This window comes from Zophobas morio, unplaced genomic scaffold, assembly GCF_036711695.1.
Source record: "Zophobas morio isolate AGI-343-1 ecotype UQ-CSIRO unplaced genomic scaffold, CSIRO_AGI_Zmor_V1 ptg000008l, whole genome shotgun sequence".
Taxonomy (NCBI): Eukaryota; Metazoa; Arthropoda; class Insecta; order Coleoptera; family Tenebrionidae; genus Zophobas; species Zophobas morio.
In genome coordinates this window covers 11,788,385-11,802,966 of record NW_026972113.1, presented here as the reverse complement: position 1 = coordinate 11,802,966, position 14,582 = coordinate 11,788,385, and the positions used below count along the sequence as shown (strand labels likewise).

General features: G+C 32.1%; 1 protein-coding gene across 22 annotated transcripts in view; it reads right to left on the bottom strand.

Annotated features, from left to right (window-relative positions):
• Nucleotides 1-14,582, bottom strand: part of LOC135125350 (collagen alpha chain CG42342) — a 310,138-nt gene that overhangs the window by 51,904 nt on the left and 243,652 nt on the right. The gene's annotated exons all lie outside the window — the stretch shown is intronic.

The window sequence follows — 14,582 nt, the reverse complement described above, 5'->3', positions numbered from 1 at the left end:
TTAGCGTCGGCGGAAAAATAAGACTTAACGTCACACAAAAGCCCGAATAAAAGCAACAAAACTCGATTCAAGTTTCAGTTCAACGATCTCTCGGGTGATTTATAGTCAAATCAACTTTGAGTAAATTGATGGCGATGGCGCTACTGTGAAAATAAATCCGAGTAGATGTACTCCGATTACCTCTAGACAATTAACCCGATACGACTATTACAAGGAAAAACAAAACGTAATTGACTTCCATAATGTGAAGTGAATACAAAGAGACCACCCAGAGGAAGGATACGGGAGGACGTGGTTTCGAATTGAACTGGGTGTTCGTCATCATGTGAGAAAAAAGGAAAAAATCGAGAATTTTCGTTCGAATCTGAAATAAACCTACAGAATATCGCAAGCTTAGAGTTAGAATGGAAAGAAATTTTGAAAATTTGGACAAGTTGCCAAAAAGTGTATAAAAAATGCTGGGATGTAGTGATCTTTAAAATCTAGCGTGTTTGTGGTCCCGGAGCAAGATTTTCGAAATAAGTCGATCTCAAATTCGAATTTTTCGAAAATTTTAAAATTCTACATATTTCACGGAAAAGTAGTAGGATTTTTTTAAGAACTGAAGCCGACAATGCTCAAAAAACGGTTGAAAATTTCAAATTAAAATCCCCAGATTTTCGAAAAGTTGCCTAAAAACCAACAAAAAATTCTAGAATATAGATTTCGACGTTAGCGTATTTGTGCTCTTGAACCAAAATTTTTTAAATAATCTATATTGAATTCGGATTTTTCAGAAATTATAAAAATCGATGTATTTCATTTTTCGATTCTGGAAAATTGGTAGGCGTTTTTAAAGAACTGAAGCCAAAAATGACTTCTAGAAATTCGAATTTACAACAAATTTTCTTTGGGTAATTTTCGAAAATGGTCAAAAAAGGGTAAAAAATTCTGAAAATAAAGCGTGCTTGTGGTCTCGGACAAATTTTTTTTAAATTATCAGTTTCAAATTCGAATTTTTCAAAAATTCTTAAAATTGCCATATTTCATTTGGCGATTCTAGACAAGTGGTCGGATTTTTTTAAGAACTGGAGACGAAAATGGCTTCCAGAAGTCGGAATCTACAAAAAATTCCCTTTACATTAAAAAAAAAACAGTGAAAAAAGGCTCAAAAATTACACACTGAAAAATCTAGATTTTGGAAAAGTTGTCTGAAATTAAAAAAAAAAGTGGAACGTAGATCTCGATGTGTAGATTCTAAAAATATAGCGTGTTTGTGGTCCCGAAGCAAGATTTTCGAAATATTCGATCTCAAATTCGAATTTTTCGAAAATTTTAAAACTACATATTTCATGGAAAAGTAGTAGGATTTTTTTAAGAACTGAAGCCGGCAATGCTCAAAAAACGGTTGAAAATTTCCATTTTTCGATTCTGGAAAATTGGCAGGCGTTTGTAAAGAACTGAAGCCAAAAATGACTTCTAGAAATTCGAATCTACAAGAAATTTTCTTTGGGCAATTTTCGAAAATGGTCAAAAAAGGGTAAAAAAACCTGAAAATCGGGCGTGCTTGTGGTCTCAGACTAAAATTTCTGAAATTATCAGTTTCAAATTCGAATTTTTCAAAAATTCTTAAAATTGCCATATTTCTTTTGGCGATTCTAGACAAGTGGTCGGATTTTTTAAAGAACTGGAGACGAAAATGGCTTCCACAAGTCGGAATCTGCAAAAAAATTCCCTTTACATTAAAAAAAAAGTGAAAAAAGGCTCAAAAATTACACACTGAAAAATCTAGATTTTGGAAAAGTTGTTTGAAATTAAAAAAAAAAGTGGAACGTAGATCTCGATGTGTAGATTCTAAAAATATAGCGGGTTTGTGGTCCCGAAGCAAGATTTTCGAAATATTCGATCTCAAACTCGAATTTTTCGAAAATTTTAAAACTCTACATATTTCATGGAAAAGTTGTACGTTTTTTTTAAGAACTGAAGCCGGCAATGCTCAAAAAACGGTTGAAAATTTCCATTTTTCGATTCTGGAAAATTGGTAGGCGTTTTTAAAGAACTGAAGCCAAAAATGACTTCTAGAATTCGAATCTACAAGAAATTTTCTTTGGGCAATTTTCGAAAATGGTCAAAAAAGGGTAAAAAAACCTGAAAATCGGGCGTGCTTGTGGTCTCAGACTAAAATTTCTGAAATTATCAGTTTCAAATTCGAATTTTTCAAAAATTCTTAAAATTGCCATATTTCTTTTGGCGATTCTAGACAAGTGGTCGGATTTTTTTAAGAACTGGAGACGAAAATGGCTTCCAGAAGTCGGAATCTACAAAAAAATCCCTTTACATTAAAAAAAAAAAAGTGAAAAAGGCTCAAAAATTACACACTGAAAAATCTAGATTTTGGAAAAGTTGTCTGAAATTAAAAAAAAAAGTGGAACGTAGATCTCGATGTGTAGATTCTAAAAATATAGCTTGTTTGTGGTCCCGAAGCAAGATTTTCGAAATATTTGATCTCAAATTCGAATTTTTCGAAAATTTTAAAATTCTACATATTTCATGGGAAAGTCGGATTTTTTTAAGAACTGAAGCCGGCAATGCTCAAAAAACGGTTGAAAATTTCCATTTTTCGATTCTGGAAAATTGGTAGGCGTTTTTAAAAAACTGAGCCAAAAATGACTTCTAGAAATTCGAATCTCCAACAAATTTTCTTTGGGTAATTTTCGAAAATGATCAAAAAAGGGTAAAAAATTCTGAAAATAGGGCGTGCTTGTGGTCTCGGACTAAAATTTTTGAAATTATCAGTTTCAAATTCGAATTTTTCAAAAATTCTTAAAATTGCCATATTTCAGTTGGCGATTCTAGACAAGTGGTCGGATTTTTTTAAGAACTGCAGACGAAAATGGCTTCCAGAAGTCGGAATCTACAAAAAATTCCCTTTACATTAAAAAAAAAGTGAAAAAAGGCTCAAAAATTACACACTGAAAAATCTAGATTTTGGAAAAGTTGTGTGAAATTAAAAAAAAAAAGTGGAACGTAGATCTCGATGTGTAGATTCTAAAAATATAGCGTGTTTGTGGTCCCGATGCAAGATTTTCGAAATATTCGATCTCTAATTCGAATTTTTTGAAAATTTTAAAACTACATATTTCATGGAAAAGTCGGATGTTTTTAAGAACTGAAGCCGGCAATGCTCAAAAAACGGTTGAAAATTTCCGTTTTTCGATTCTGGAAAATTGGTAGGCGTTTTTAAAAAACTGAAGCCAAAAATTACTTCTAGAAATTCGAATCTACAAGAAATTTTCTTTGGGTAATTTTCGGAAATGGTCAAAAAAGTGTAAAAAATCCTGAAAATAGGGCGTGCTTGTGGTCTCGGACTAAAATTTTTGAAATTATCAGTTTCAAATTCGAATTTTTCAAAAATCCTTAAAATTGCCATATTTCAGTTGGCGATTCTAGACAAGTGGTCGGATTTTTTTAAGAACTGGAGACGAAAATGGCTTCCAGAAGTCGGAAACTAAAAAAAATTCCCTTGACATTAAAAAAAAAAAACAGTGAAAAAAGGCTCAAAAATTACACACTGAAAAATCTAGATTTTGGAAAAGTTGTCTGAAATTACAAAAAAAAGGTGGAACGTAGATCTCGATGTGTAGATTTTAAAAATATAGCGTATTTGTGGTCCCGAAGCAAGATTTTCGAAATATTTGATCTCAAATTCGAATTTTTCGAAAATTTTAAAATTCTACATATTTCATGCAAAAGTAGGTTTTTTTTAAGAACTGAAGCCGGCAATGTTCAAAAAACGGTTGAAAATTTTCATTTTTCGATTCTGGAAAATTGGTAGGCGTTTTTAAAAAACTGAAGCCAAAAATTACTTCTAGAAATTCGAATCTACAAGAAATTTTCTTTGGGTAATTTTCGAAAATGGTCAAAAAAGGGTAAAAAATCCTGAAAATAGGGCGTGCTTGTGGTCTCGGACTAAAATTTTTGAAATTATCAGTTTCAAATTCGAATTTTTCAAAAATCCTTAAAATTGCCATATTTCAGTTGGCGATTCTAGACAAGTGGTCGGATTTTTTTAAGAACTGGAGACGAAAATGGCTTCCAGAAGTCGGAATCGACAAAAAATTCTCTTTACTTCAAAAAAAAAAAAAACAGTGAAAATAGGCTCAAAAATTACACACTGAAAAATCTAGATTTTCGAAAAGTTGTTTGAAATTAAAAAAAAAAGTGGAACGTAGATCTCGATGTGTAGATTCTAAAAATATAGCGTGTTTGTGGTCCCCGAGCAAGGTTTTCGAAATATTTGATCTCAAATTCGATTTTTTAAAAAATTCTAAAAGTTTTCATATTTCATTTGGCGATTCTGGAAAAGTCGTAGGAATGTTTAAAGAACTGAAGACAAAAATGTTTTCTAGGTGTCGGAATCTACAAAAAAATGCCTTTCAGTAGTTTTCGAAAATGTCAAAAAACAGTCAAGAAGTACGTAGTATTGGACAATTGGAACTTCTTTGACATTTTTTTTCTAAACATATAATATAATTGAATCAAATAAAAGAAACACCTGGTATACTGTATTATAAATAATCGAAATGAAAATTTTGGAAAAACTATTTTTTTGTTCATTTGAAGTCCTACCTCAAAAATATTCAGCCTCAAATTCAAATTTTTCAAAAATTAGAAACTCCCGTTAGGTAATTTTCCAAATTTGTCAAAAATTTAATATTGGAAAATGCAGATTTCGGAAAAGTTGCCTTAAAATCAACAAAAAGTTCTGGTTATACAACGCGAGTACTGATTCAAAAAATATTCGGTCTCGAATTCGAATTTTCCAAAATTTCAAAAAATTGTCGTATTTCATTTGGGGCTTCCGGAAAAATGATACGAATTTTTAAAGAACTATAAAATGAGGTTTTCATTCGTTGGCAGGCTTAGGGGCGGAGCCTAATTGTAAAATCCTTATTTCCTTACAAAAATTTAACAATTTAAACGTGTTTTAAAATTCTAATTATAAAAAAATAATCATAATTGAGATGGGGTGGGGAGTGGGGTTAATATTTTGCGTTTCTTTCTTAATTTACATGGTATTCTTTGAACAACACGACACTCAAAAGCATGATTTTAATTTCTTGTAAAGAAATAAGTATTTTGCAGTTAAGCTCCGCCCCCTCGGTTTACGGCGAATAAAAAAAATCCATCACAATTGAGATAGGGCGGGTGGGCGGGCTTATATTTTGCAAAATGGAAAATTTAATACCATTTTAACCATGTTCTAAGTTTCTTGTTGTGAAAAGACGGCTATGTATATTACAAAAAAAAAAATAACAAAATATGGGCCCCGCCCGCCCGCCCTATCTCAATTCTGATAATTTTTTTATTCATGTTCAGACAGGGGGGCGGAGCGTAATTGCAAAATCCATATTTCCCAATACAAATTCACCATTTTCAACATGTTTTGAGTTTCTTGTTGTGAAAAAATGACCACATATTAAGAAACAAAAAAAAGTAAAAACTCGTCCACCCGACCACTCTCAATTGTGATAATTTTTTTATTCATGGTGGGTCTTTACAAGAAATAAAAAACATGTTTTTGAGTATCGAAATTAAATCTACGATTCGTTTGCAAAATTTTCCAAGTTTTTGCAAAAGTTTCCGGATATTTTCAAACATTTCCAGTCCTGGCTAATTTCGCAAATGTCTGGAAATTTTCGCAAACTTGCCGGAGCGCCTAGATCCCGCGTCAATTAAGTCGGCCGCGTTCTCGGCATTGCACCATCCGCACCCAAGTGCCCTCCATCCACCGTCCAAATATTTACCTAACCCAGCATGGTAGGACGACACGTGGACCACGTAACCGTTTCCTCCGCGTCGAATAAGACGTAATGCAAGGTCTGGTGGGCGTTTACAGGCAATAAAATCCCGTATCGATGGTGGCTTATCGTGATATATGTGGTGAATACGGAGTGTCATCCCGAAAAAAAGCTAATTGGATTCCTTCGGCGGCCGAATCTGAATGTGTATCGTAAATAGGGGCCGAAAATCGAAGAGTTTAATGGAGGCCGCGAGGCGATAAATCGTCGGAAAAAATTCGCGCGGTTAAATCGAGCGTTCGATCAAAGTCGGAAAGAGTAATTACGGCCATGCGGAATGTTGGGAGTACTTTTCTTGGAAATTATGTCGGACAAAGGGATGCCTCAAGGTCGGCCCGGAAGGTTTTAATTAATTAAGTGAGTACAAATGGCCGCTTTGCAGCCACTGAATTTAAACGACTTGGGGAAGAATTCGGGGGGTATTTTTTGCGAGGGGAAGGAGGGGGATTACGAGAGTTTAGCTTGTATTATCTGTTTCGTTTTTATCGCTTTTATGTGACGTTTATGGGGAATGGGCAACGGCGTGATTCCGGATTTATCGTATCGTAAAAGTGTTGTTTATGGGCGACAAATTGCTGAGGATTAAGGTCGCCCTCAATTAATAATATTCGCATAAATACCGATCGACTCATTCACTATTGACTCACGACATCCACCAAACAAACACGAGGGATGTTTTTGACCTCGCCTCCCTCGACGTAAACCTGTCAAAACCACCTGACACTTCTCCCATAAACACCGTTTCGCCCTTTTATTAAATTTTTTTCCTCCATGTCCATCTCAGCTTTCCACATTATTAATATTAATCCGCGTCCATTTCCGGCCATAGTTGATATGCCACGACTGCAAGAGAATTTATTTAACACGCCTGCAGAATATTGCAATAAATTTGCGTGTCAATTAAACGCTACGAAGCGCCTCAAGTCTGGCGTTTTTACTGTATATAAAGTGCGTTATTAATTCTAATTTAAGCGAAATTCCCGGGTTCGGATTGTGTGCGTCGGAGATGTTCTGTTGCTTTGTGGCCGTTTAATAAATTGCAAATAAAAATATCCCGGAGCTTTCGGAGGGTAACAAGTGGAGCAGAAACGTAAACAGGGTTTAAGAAACGGATGGGAATGGTCAGCTGACGTAACTGTTTTTTTTTATTCCGATATCGAGTGGCACGGCCGCCCCCTGCTAAAAATGAAGCAGTAATGAAGAGGATTTTAAAATTGTCGAAACTATGAAGAACTAGTCGTATTTATGGTTTTCTCAATTAAAGCTCTGGACGCGTTTCAACAATTAGAAATAAAAAAAATAGACTGGGACCAGCACGACCAGCATCTGCATCGAACATTCTATCTCCGCTCATAAATATTTACAAACTCTCGAAGACGCACAACGACGGTCAACAGGGACTCTAATACAAACCAAGTGATAAAAAGATCGGTCTAAAGAATTTATACAATTTATACGTCACACCCAGAGCTGTGACCTGACCCCGGTAGGTCAGGTCAGGTCAGGTTAGATTCCTTTGATAATTTATATCAAAACTTAATATATTACATAAATATAAATTATAATGTACCTATATGATAATAAATGACTGAAACATTCCGCATTGGAATTTCAAGAGATGGGCTTGATTCAAAGACTGTAGCCCCACCCACCCACCCTCAGTCCGTTTTGATGACCCTTTCTATTGGTTCTGAAATGGAAGTTGGATTTAAATTGAGAAATAATCCATATTGAACTATTTTTTTTTGTGATAAAATTTTAACACATTCAGAAAACGACCTTGCCGTCAACGTTTACATAGAAATTTTAAGAAAATCTTAATGTACTGATTCTAAAAACCTGGACAAAGATTTCCGAAATATTCGGTTTCAAATTTGAATATTTCAAACATTCTAAAAGTTGTAGATTTTCATTTGGCGATTCTGAAAAAGTGGTAGAATTTTTTAAAGAACTGAAGCCGAAATTGGACTTCTAGAGTTAGGAATCTACAAAAAATCGCTTTCGGTAATTTTCGAAAATGGTCAAAAAAGAGTCAAAAATTTCAAAAAACCGCGATTCTGAAAAGGGTGTTTAAATATCCAAAAAAAATTCTGGTCCTGAATTCGGATTTTTCAAAAATTCTGAAAATTGCGATAATTCAGGCGACTCTGGAAAAGTGGTAGGAATGTTCAAAGAACTGAAACCAAGAATGACTTCTAGAGGTCGGAATCTACAAAAACTCCCTTCTGGGATATAATCTTAACGTACTGTTTCTCAAAACATAACTTGTTTCTGGTGCCGGACAAAGATTTTCGAAATATTCGGTTTCAAATTTGACTTTTTCCCACATCTTCAAAAATTGTCGTTTTTTATTTGGCGATTCTGAAAAAGTGGTAGAAATGGACTTCTCAAAAAATCGCTTTCTGCGGTCTTCGAAAATGGTCAAAAAGGGTCAAAATTTCATATTGAAAAATCGAGATTTTGGAAAAGATGCCCACACTTCCACAACAAATTTATAAAATATTTTGAGGATATAGACTCTACATGATGATTAAAAAAATATAGCGTGTTTGCGGTCTCGGACCAAGATTTTTGAAATATTCGGTTCCGAATTCGGAATTTTCAAAAATTTAAAAAATTACAAAATTTAATTTGGCGAATTTGGAAAAGTGGTAGGGAATGTTAAAGAAATGAAGCCGACCATGCCTTCTACAGGTCTGAATTTAGAAAAAAATCTCGTTCGATAATTCTCAAAAATGGTAAAAAAACTGGCGAAAAATTTCATATTAAAAATTTGAGATTTTGGAAAAGTTGCCTAAAAATGACGTCACCTCAAAATTTTGCTGAATAAATCCTATCTTAAATGTGCAAAATATGATGAGACAATACTTGTGATTTATCGTTTCATTAATGTTTTTTGGATTTGCGTATACAGGGTGACTCAAAAAAATTATCATTGTATTTCAGGAGCGAGGGTAGTTCTGTCGAAACAACTTTCGACCAATTTTTTATTTTCGTTATTTTTCACATGATCGATTTTTCAGTGTTTCGATTTTACTTTTTTGTTTTTTCAATTTTAATTTTCTCAGTTTCTCGTTTCCTCAATTTTCGATTTACAATTTTTCGATTTTTTTTTGTTTTTTTCATTTTTAAGATATGCGACTCTTCGATTTTCATTTTAAAATTTATCAGTTTTTCGATTTTCCAAATTTTGGATGTTTCAGTTTTCAGATTTTACAATTTTTCTAGTTTTCAATTTTTAATTTTTTTGTTAGTACTTCCCTGATTAGACTGATTTTGGCAAATCACATCACTCTAAAAAGATAGAGGGCGGGTGGGCGGGCCTAGTACCTGCTAAGATAAAAATAATTTTGGCAAATCACATACCCTGTAAGAAAAGAGAGGGTGGGTGGGCGGGGCTAGTAGTTCTTGCCGGAGTAGTCACTGGAATAAAGAGGGTGTCGCTGGGCTACTCCTTGCTTACAAGACTCTTTAACTTAAACTCAGCTCCGTCCTCAATTTTTTGAATGAATTTTTCAATTCTTCAGTTTTTCATTTTTTTCTTCAGCTTTCGATTTGCAATTTTTCGAGTTTTCAAGTTCAAAATTTTCAATCTTCCAACTTTTGATTTAAAATTTTAAAATCTTTCGGTTATTTATTTTCGTTATTTTTTCACCTATTCGGTTTTTCAGTGTTTCGATTTTTTTTATTTTTTCACTTTTTTATATTTTTTAGTTTTTCAGTTTTCCAACTTGTGGATGTTTCAGTTTTCAGATTTTGCAATTCTTCCAGTTCTCAATTTTCCGAAATATTCGGTTCCAAATTCGAATATTTCAAACATTCTAAAAGTTGTAGATTTTCATTTGGCGATTCTAAAAAAGTGGTAGAATTTTTTAAAGAATTGAAGCCGAAATTGGCCTTCCAGAGTTAGGAATGCACAAAAAATCGCTTTCGGTAATTTTCGAAAATGGTCAAAAAAGGGTCAAAAATTTCATATCAAAAAATCGCGATTCCGAAAAGGGTGTCTAAATATCCAAAAAAATTTTGGTCCAGAATTCGGATTTTTAAAAAATTTTGAAAATTGCGATAATTCAGGCGATTCTGGAAAAGGGGTAGGAATGTTCAAAGAACTGAAACCAAAAATGACTTCTAAAGGTCGGAATCTACAAAAACTCCCTTTGGGTAATTTTCGAAAATGGCCAAAAAAAATTTCATATTGAAAATCAAAAATTTGAAAAGGTGCCTATATATCCACAAAAAATTCTGGAATATAATCTTAACGTACTGTTTCTAAAAATATAACTTGTTTCTGGTGCCGGACAAAGATTTTCGAAATATTCGGTGTCAAATTTGACTTTTTCCCACATCCTAAAAATAGTCGTTTTTTATTTGGCGATTCTGGAAAAGTGGTGGAAATGTTCAAAGATCTGAAGCCGAAATGGACTCAAAAAATCGCTTTCTGCGGTCTTCGAAAAATGGTCAAAAAGGGTCAAAATTTCATATTGAAAAATCGAGATTTTGGAAAAATCCACAATAAATTTATAAAATATTTTGAGGATATAGACTCGACATGATGATTAAGAAAATAACTTGTAAATTTTCAATTTACAATTTTTCGATTTTTCATTTTTAAGATATTCGACTCTTCGATTTTCATTTTTAAATTTTTCAGTTTCTCGATTTTCCAAATTTTGGATGTTTCAGTTTTCAGATTTTGCAATTTTTCTAGTTTTCAATTTTTAATTTCTCACTTTTTGGATTTTTCAATTTTTAATTTTTTTGTTAGTACTTCCCTGATTAGACTGATTTTGGCAAATCACATCACTCTAAAAAGATAGAGGGCGGGTGGGCGGGCCTAGTACCTGCTAAGATAAAAATAATTTTGGCAAATCACATACCCTGTCAGAAAAGAGAGGGTGGGTGGGTGGGGCTAGTAGTACTTGCCAAGATAAGATTGAATAATATTAAGAGTAGTCACTGGAATAAAGAGGGTGTCGCTGGGCTACTCCTTGCTTACAAGACTCTTTCACTTAAACTCAGCTCCGTCCTCGATTTTTTGAATGAATTTTTCAATTCTTCAGTTTTTCATTTTTTTCTTCAGTTTTCGATTTGCAATTTTTCGAGTTTTCAAATTCAAAATTTTCAATCTTCCAACTTTTGATTTAAAATTTTAAAATCTTTCGGTTATTTATTTTCGTTATTTTTTCACCTATTCGGTTTTTCAGTGTTTCGATTTTTTTTTAATTTTTTTCAGTGGTCCAACTTGTGGATGTTTCAGTTTTCAGATTTTGCAATTTTTCGAGTTCTCAATTTTCAGTATCTCACTTTTTGGATTTTGCAATTTTTCGTTTCTTCAATTTTTCGATTTGTAATTTATCAATTTTTTGTTAGTATTTGCCTGATAAGACTGATTTTGGCAAATCACATTCCTCCCAAAAAGATAGAGGTGGGTGGGCCTAATACATGCTAAGATAAAACTAATTTTGGCAAATCACATACCCTGTAAGAAAACAGAGGGTGGGTGGGCGGGGCTAGTACTTGACGTGCTGGTTCTAAAAATATAGTGTGTTTGTGGTCGGAGCAAGATTTTCGAAATATTCGGTCTCAAATTCGAGTTTTTGAAAACATCAATTTGTTTTTTTTTTCATTTTAGAGAGAAACTAAAGTTTCTAATCTCCGCGACTGAAATAGAAAAAATCGTTTAAATTTGGAATTTTTGGAATTTCAAATTTTTGCAAACAAGCTAAAATTTTCAGATTTTCTTTCCTTGAAATAATATAAATAAACTCAAATTTTCTCTGGGAGTAAAAAATAAATACAAAACACGATGTTTTTTATTTAAATATTCATCCGTGGAATTTCAAAATTCGCATCAACAACTTTGAAATTCTTTTTTCTCCGGAACTTTAGAATCTAGTTAAAATTTTCCGATTTTATTCTTTCATTGAAGTTTTAAAAATAAACTCAAATTCCCAAAATGTCAAACTCATTGGTATTTAGAGATCCGGGACTAAAACGAAATACAAAAGACGATATTTAATGTTTCAGGATTTTTAAAAAGCTCAAATTCTGTATTTTTTGGAATTTCACAGAGAAATAAAATTTTCGAATTTCCGAGATTGAAATGAGAAAAAATCGACTTTTTTAAATTTGGGGGTTTTTCGAATTTCAAATTCTTGCAAAACTGATCATGCGTACTTTCAAAATATGCATCAAAAACTTTGAAATTCCTTTTTCTCCAGAATTTTAGAATCAAATTAAAATTTTGCAACTTTCACATTTGCCTCAAATTTTAAAAATAACCAACTTTTCCGAATTTTAAAACTCATCGACATTTAGAGTTCCACGACTAAATCTAAATACAAAACAGGACATTTTAAGTTTCAGGATTTTTCAAAATTTCGAATTCTTTATTTTTTGGAATTTTAGTGAGAAACTAAAATTTTCCAATTTCTGCAACTAAAATAAACAAAATCCTCTTTTTTACATATTCGGCATCATTTGAATTTGAATTCTTGCGAAATTCATCAAGGATAATTTCAAAATTTGCACCAACAACTTCGATTTTGTTCTCGGGAATTTTTGAATCAAATAAAAATTTTCCAAATTTCACATTTCCCTGAAATTTAAAAAGTAATCTCAACTTTTCCGATTATCAAACTAATCCACATTTAGATTCGGGACTAAAACGAAGTACAAAACACGATATTTTATGTTTCAGGATTTTTCAAAATTTCGAATTGTGTACTTTTTGGAATTTTAGAGAGAAAAAAAATTCGAATTCCTGATACTGAAATGAGAAAAAAAAACGGTTTTTTTAATTTTGGATTTTTCGGAATTTCAAATTCTTGCAAAACTGACCATGCCTAATTTCAAAATATGCATCAAAAACTTTGAAATTCTTTTTCCACCAGAGTTTTAGAATCAAATTAAAATTTTGCGACTTTCACGTTTCCCTCAAATTTTAAAAATAAACAATTTTTCTGAATTTTAAACTCATCGACATTCAGAGATCCGCGACTAAATCTAAATTGACACGATATTTAACGTTTCTGGATTTTTCAAAATTTCGAATTCTGTATTTTTTTTTTTGACTTTTAGAGAGGAATAAAATTTTCCAATTTCCGAGACTGAAATGATAAAAAAATCGACTTTTTTAAATTTGGGGGTTTTGGACTTTCAAATTATTGCAAAACTGATCTTGCGTAATTTCAAAATTGGCATCAAAAATTTTGAAATTCTTTTTTCCAGAATTTTTAGATCAAATTAAAATTTTGTGACTTTCACATTTCCCTCGAATTTTAAAAACAGACAACTTTTCCGAATTTTAAACTAATCGACATTTAGAGATCCATGACTAAATCTAAATACAAAACAGGACATTTTAAGTTTCAGAATTTTTCAAAATTTCGAATTCTTTATTTTTTGGAATTTTAGAGAAACTAAAATTTTCCAATTTCTGCAACTAAAGTGAACAAAATCCTCTTTTTTACATATTAAGCATCATTTGAATTTGAAATTCTTGCGAAATTCATCAAGGATAATTTCAAAATTTGCACCAACAACTTCGATTTTTTTTTTCTCGGGGATTTTAGAATCAAACTAAAACTTTCCAAATTTCACATTTCCCTGAAATTTAAAAAGTAAACTCAACTTTTCCGATTATCAAACTAATCCACATTTAGATTTGGGACTAAAACGAGTACAAAACACGATATTTTATGTTTCAGGATTTTTCAAAATTTCTAATTCTGTACTTTTTGGAATTTTAGAGAGAAAAAAAATTCGAATTTCTGATACTGAAATGAGAAAAAAACAAACCGTTTTTTTTAATGTTGGAGTTTTCAGAATTTCAAATTCTTGCAAAACTGACCATGCTTAATTTCAAAATATGCATCAAAAACTTTGAAATTCCTTTTCCTCCAGAATTTTAGAATCAAATTAAAATTTTGCGACTTTCACATTTCCCTCAAATTTTAAAAATAAACAACTTTTCCGAATTTTAAACTCATCGACATTCAGAAATCCGCGACTAAATCTAAATTGACACGATATTTAATGTTTCAGGATTTTTCAAAATTTCGAATTCTTTATTTTTTGGAATTTTTGTGAGAAACTAAAATTTTCCAATTTCTGCAACTAAAATAAACAAAATCCTCTTTTTTACATATGGGGCAACATTGAATTTGAAATTCTTGCGAAATTCATCAAGGATAATTTCAAAATTTGCACCAACAACTTCGATTTTTTTTTCTCGGGAATTTTAAAATAAAATTAAAACTTTCCAAACTTCACATTTCCCTGAAATTTAAAAAGTAAACTCAACTTTTCCGATTATCAAACTAATCCACATTTAGATTTGGGACTAAAACGAAGTACAAAACACGATATTCTTTTATTCAGGAGTTTTCAAAATTACAAATTCTGTATATATTTTTTTTTAAATAAAAGAGAAACTAACATTTCAAATTCTTGAAAAACTGTTCATGTGTAATTACAAAATTTTCAGCAACTTTGAAATTCTTTTTCTCTGGAATTTTAGATCCAGATTAGAACGCCATTTTCAGAAAAATGATGAATAAAAAGATTGGCTCATCGATAATGTTTTCGACATAGAATTTATCGGTCAAAATTTTGAGATGTCTAGTGGGTCCAGCACGCCCAGCATCTGCGTCGAACACTCCATCTCCGCTCTTAAATTATTCAGCGGATCCATAGCGATTTACGAATGCTAAAACGGATCCAGACACGAACCCAATGATA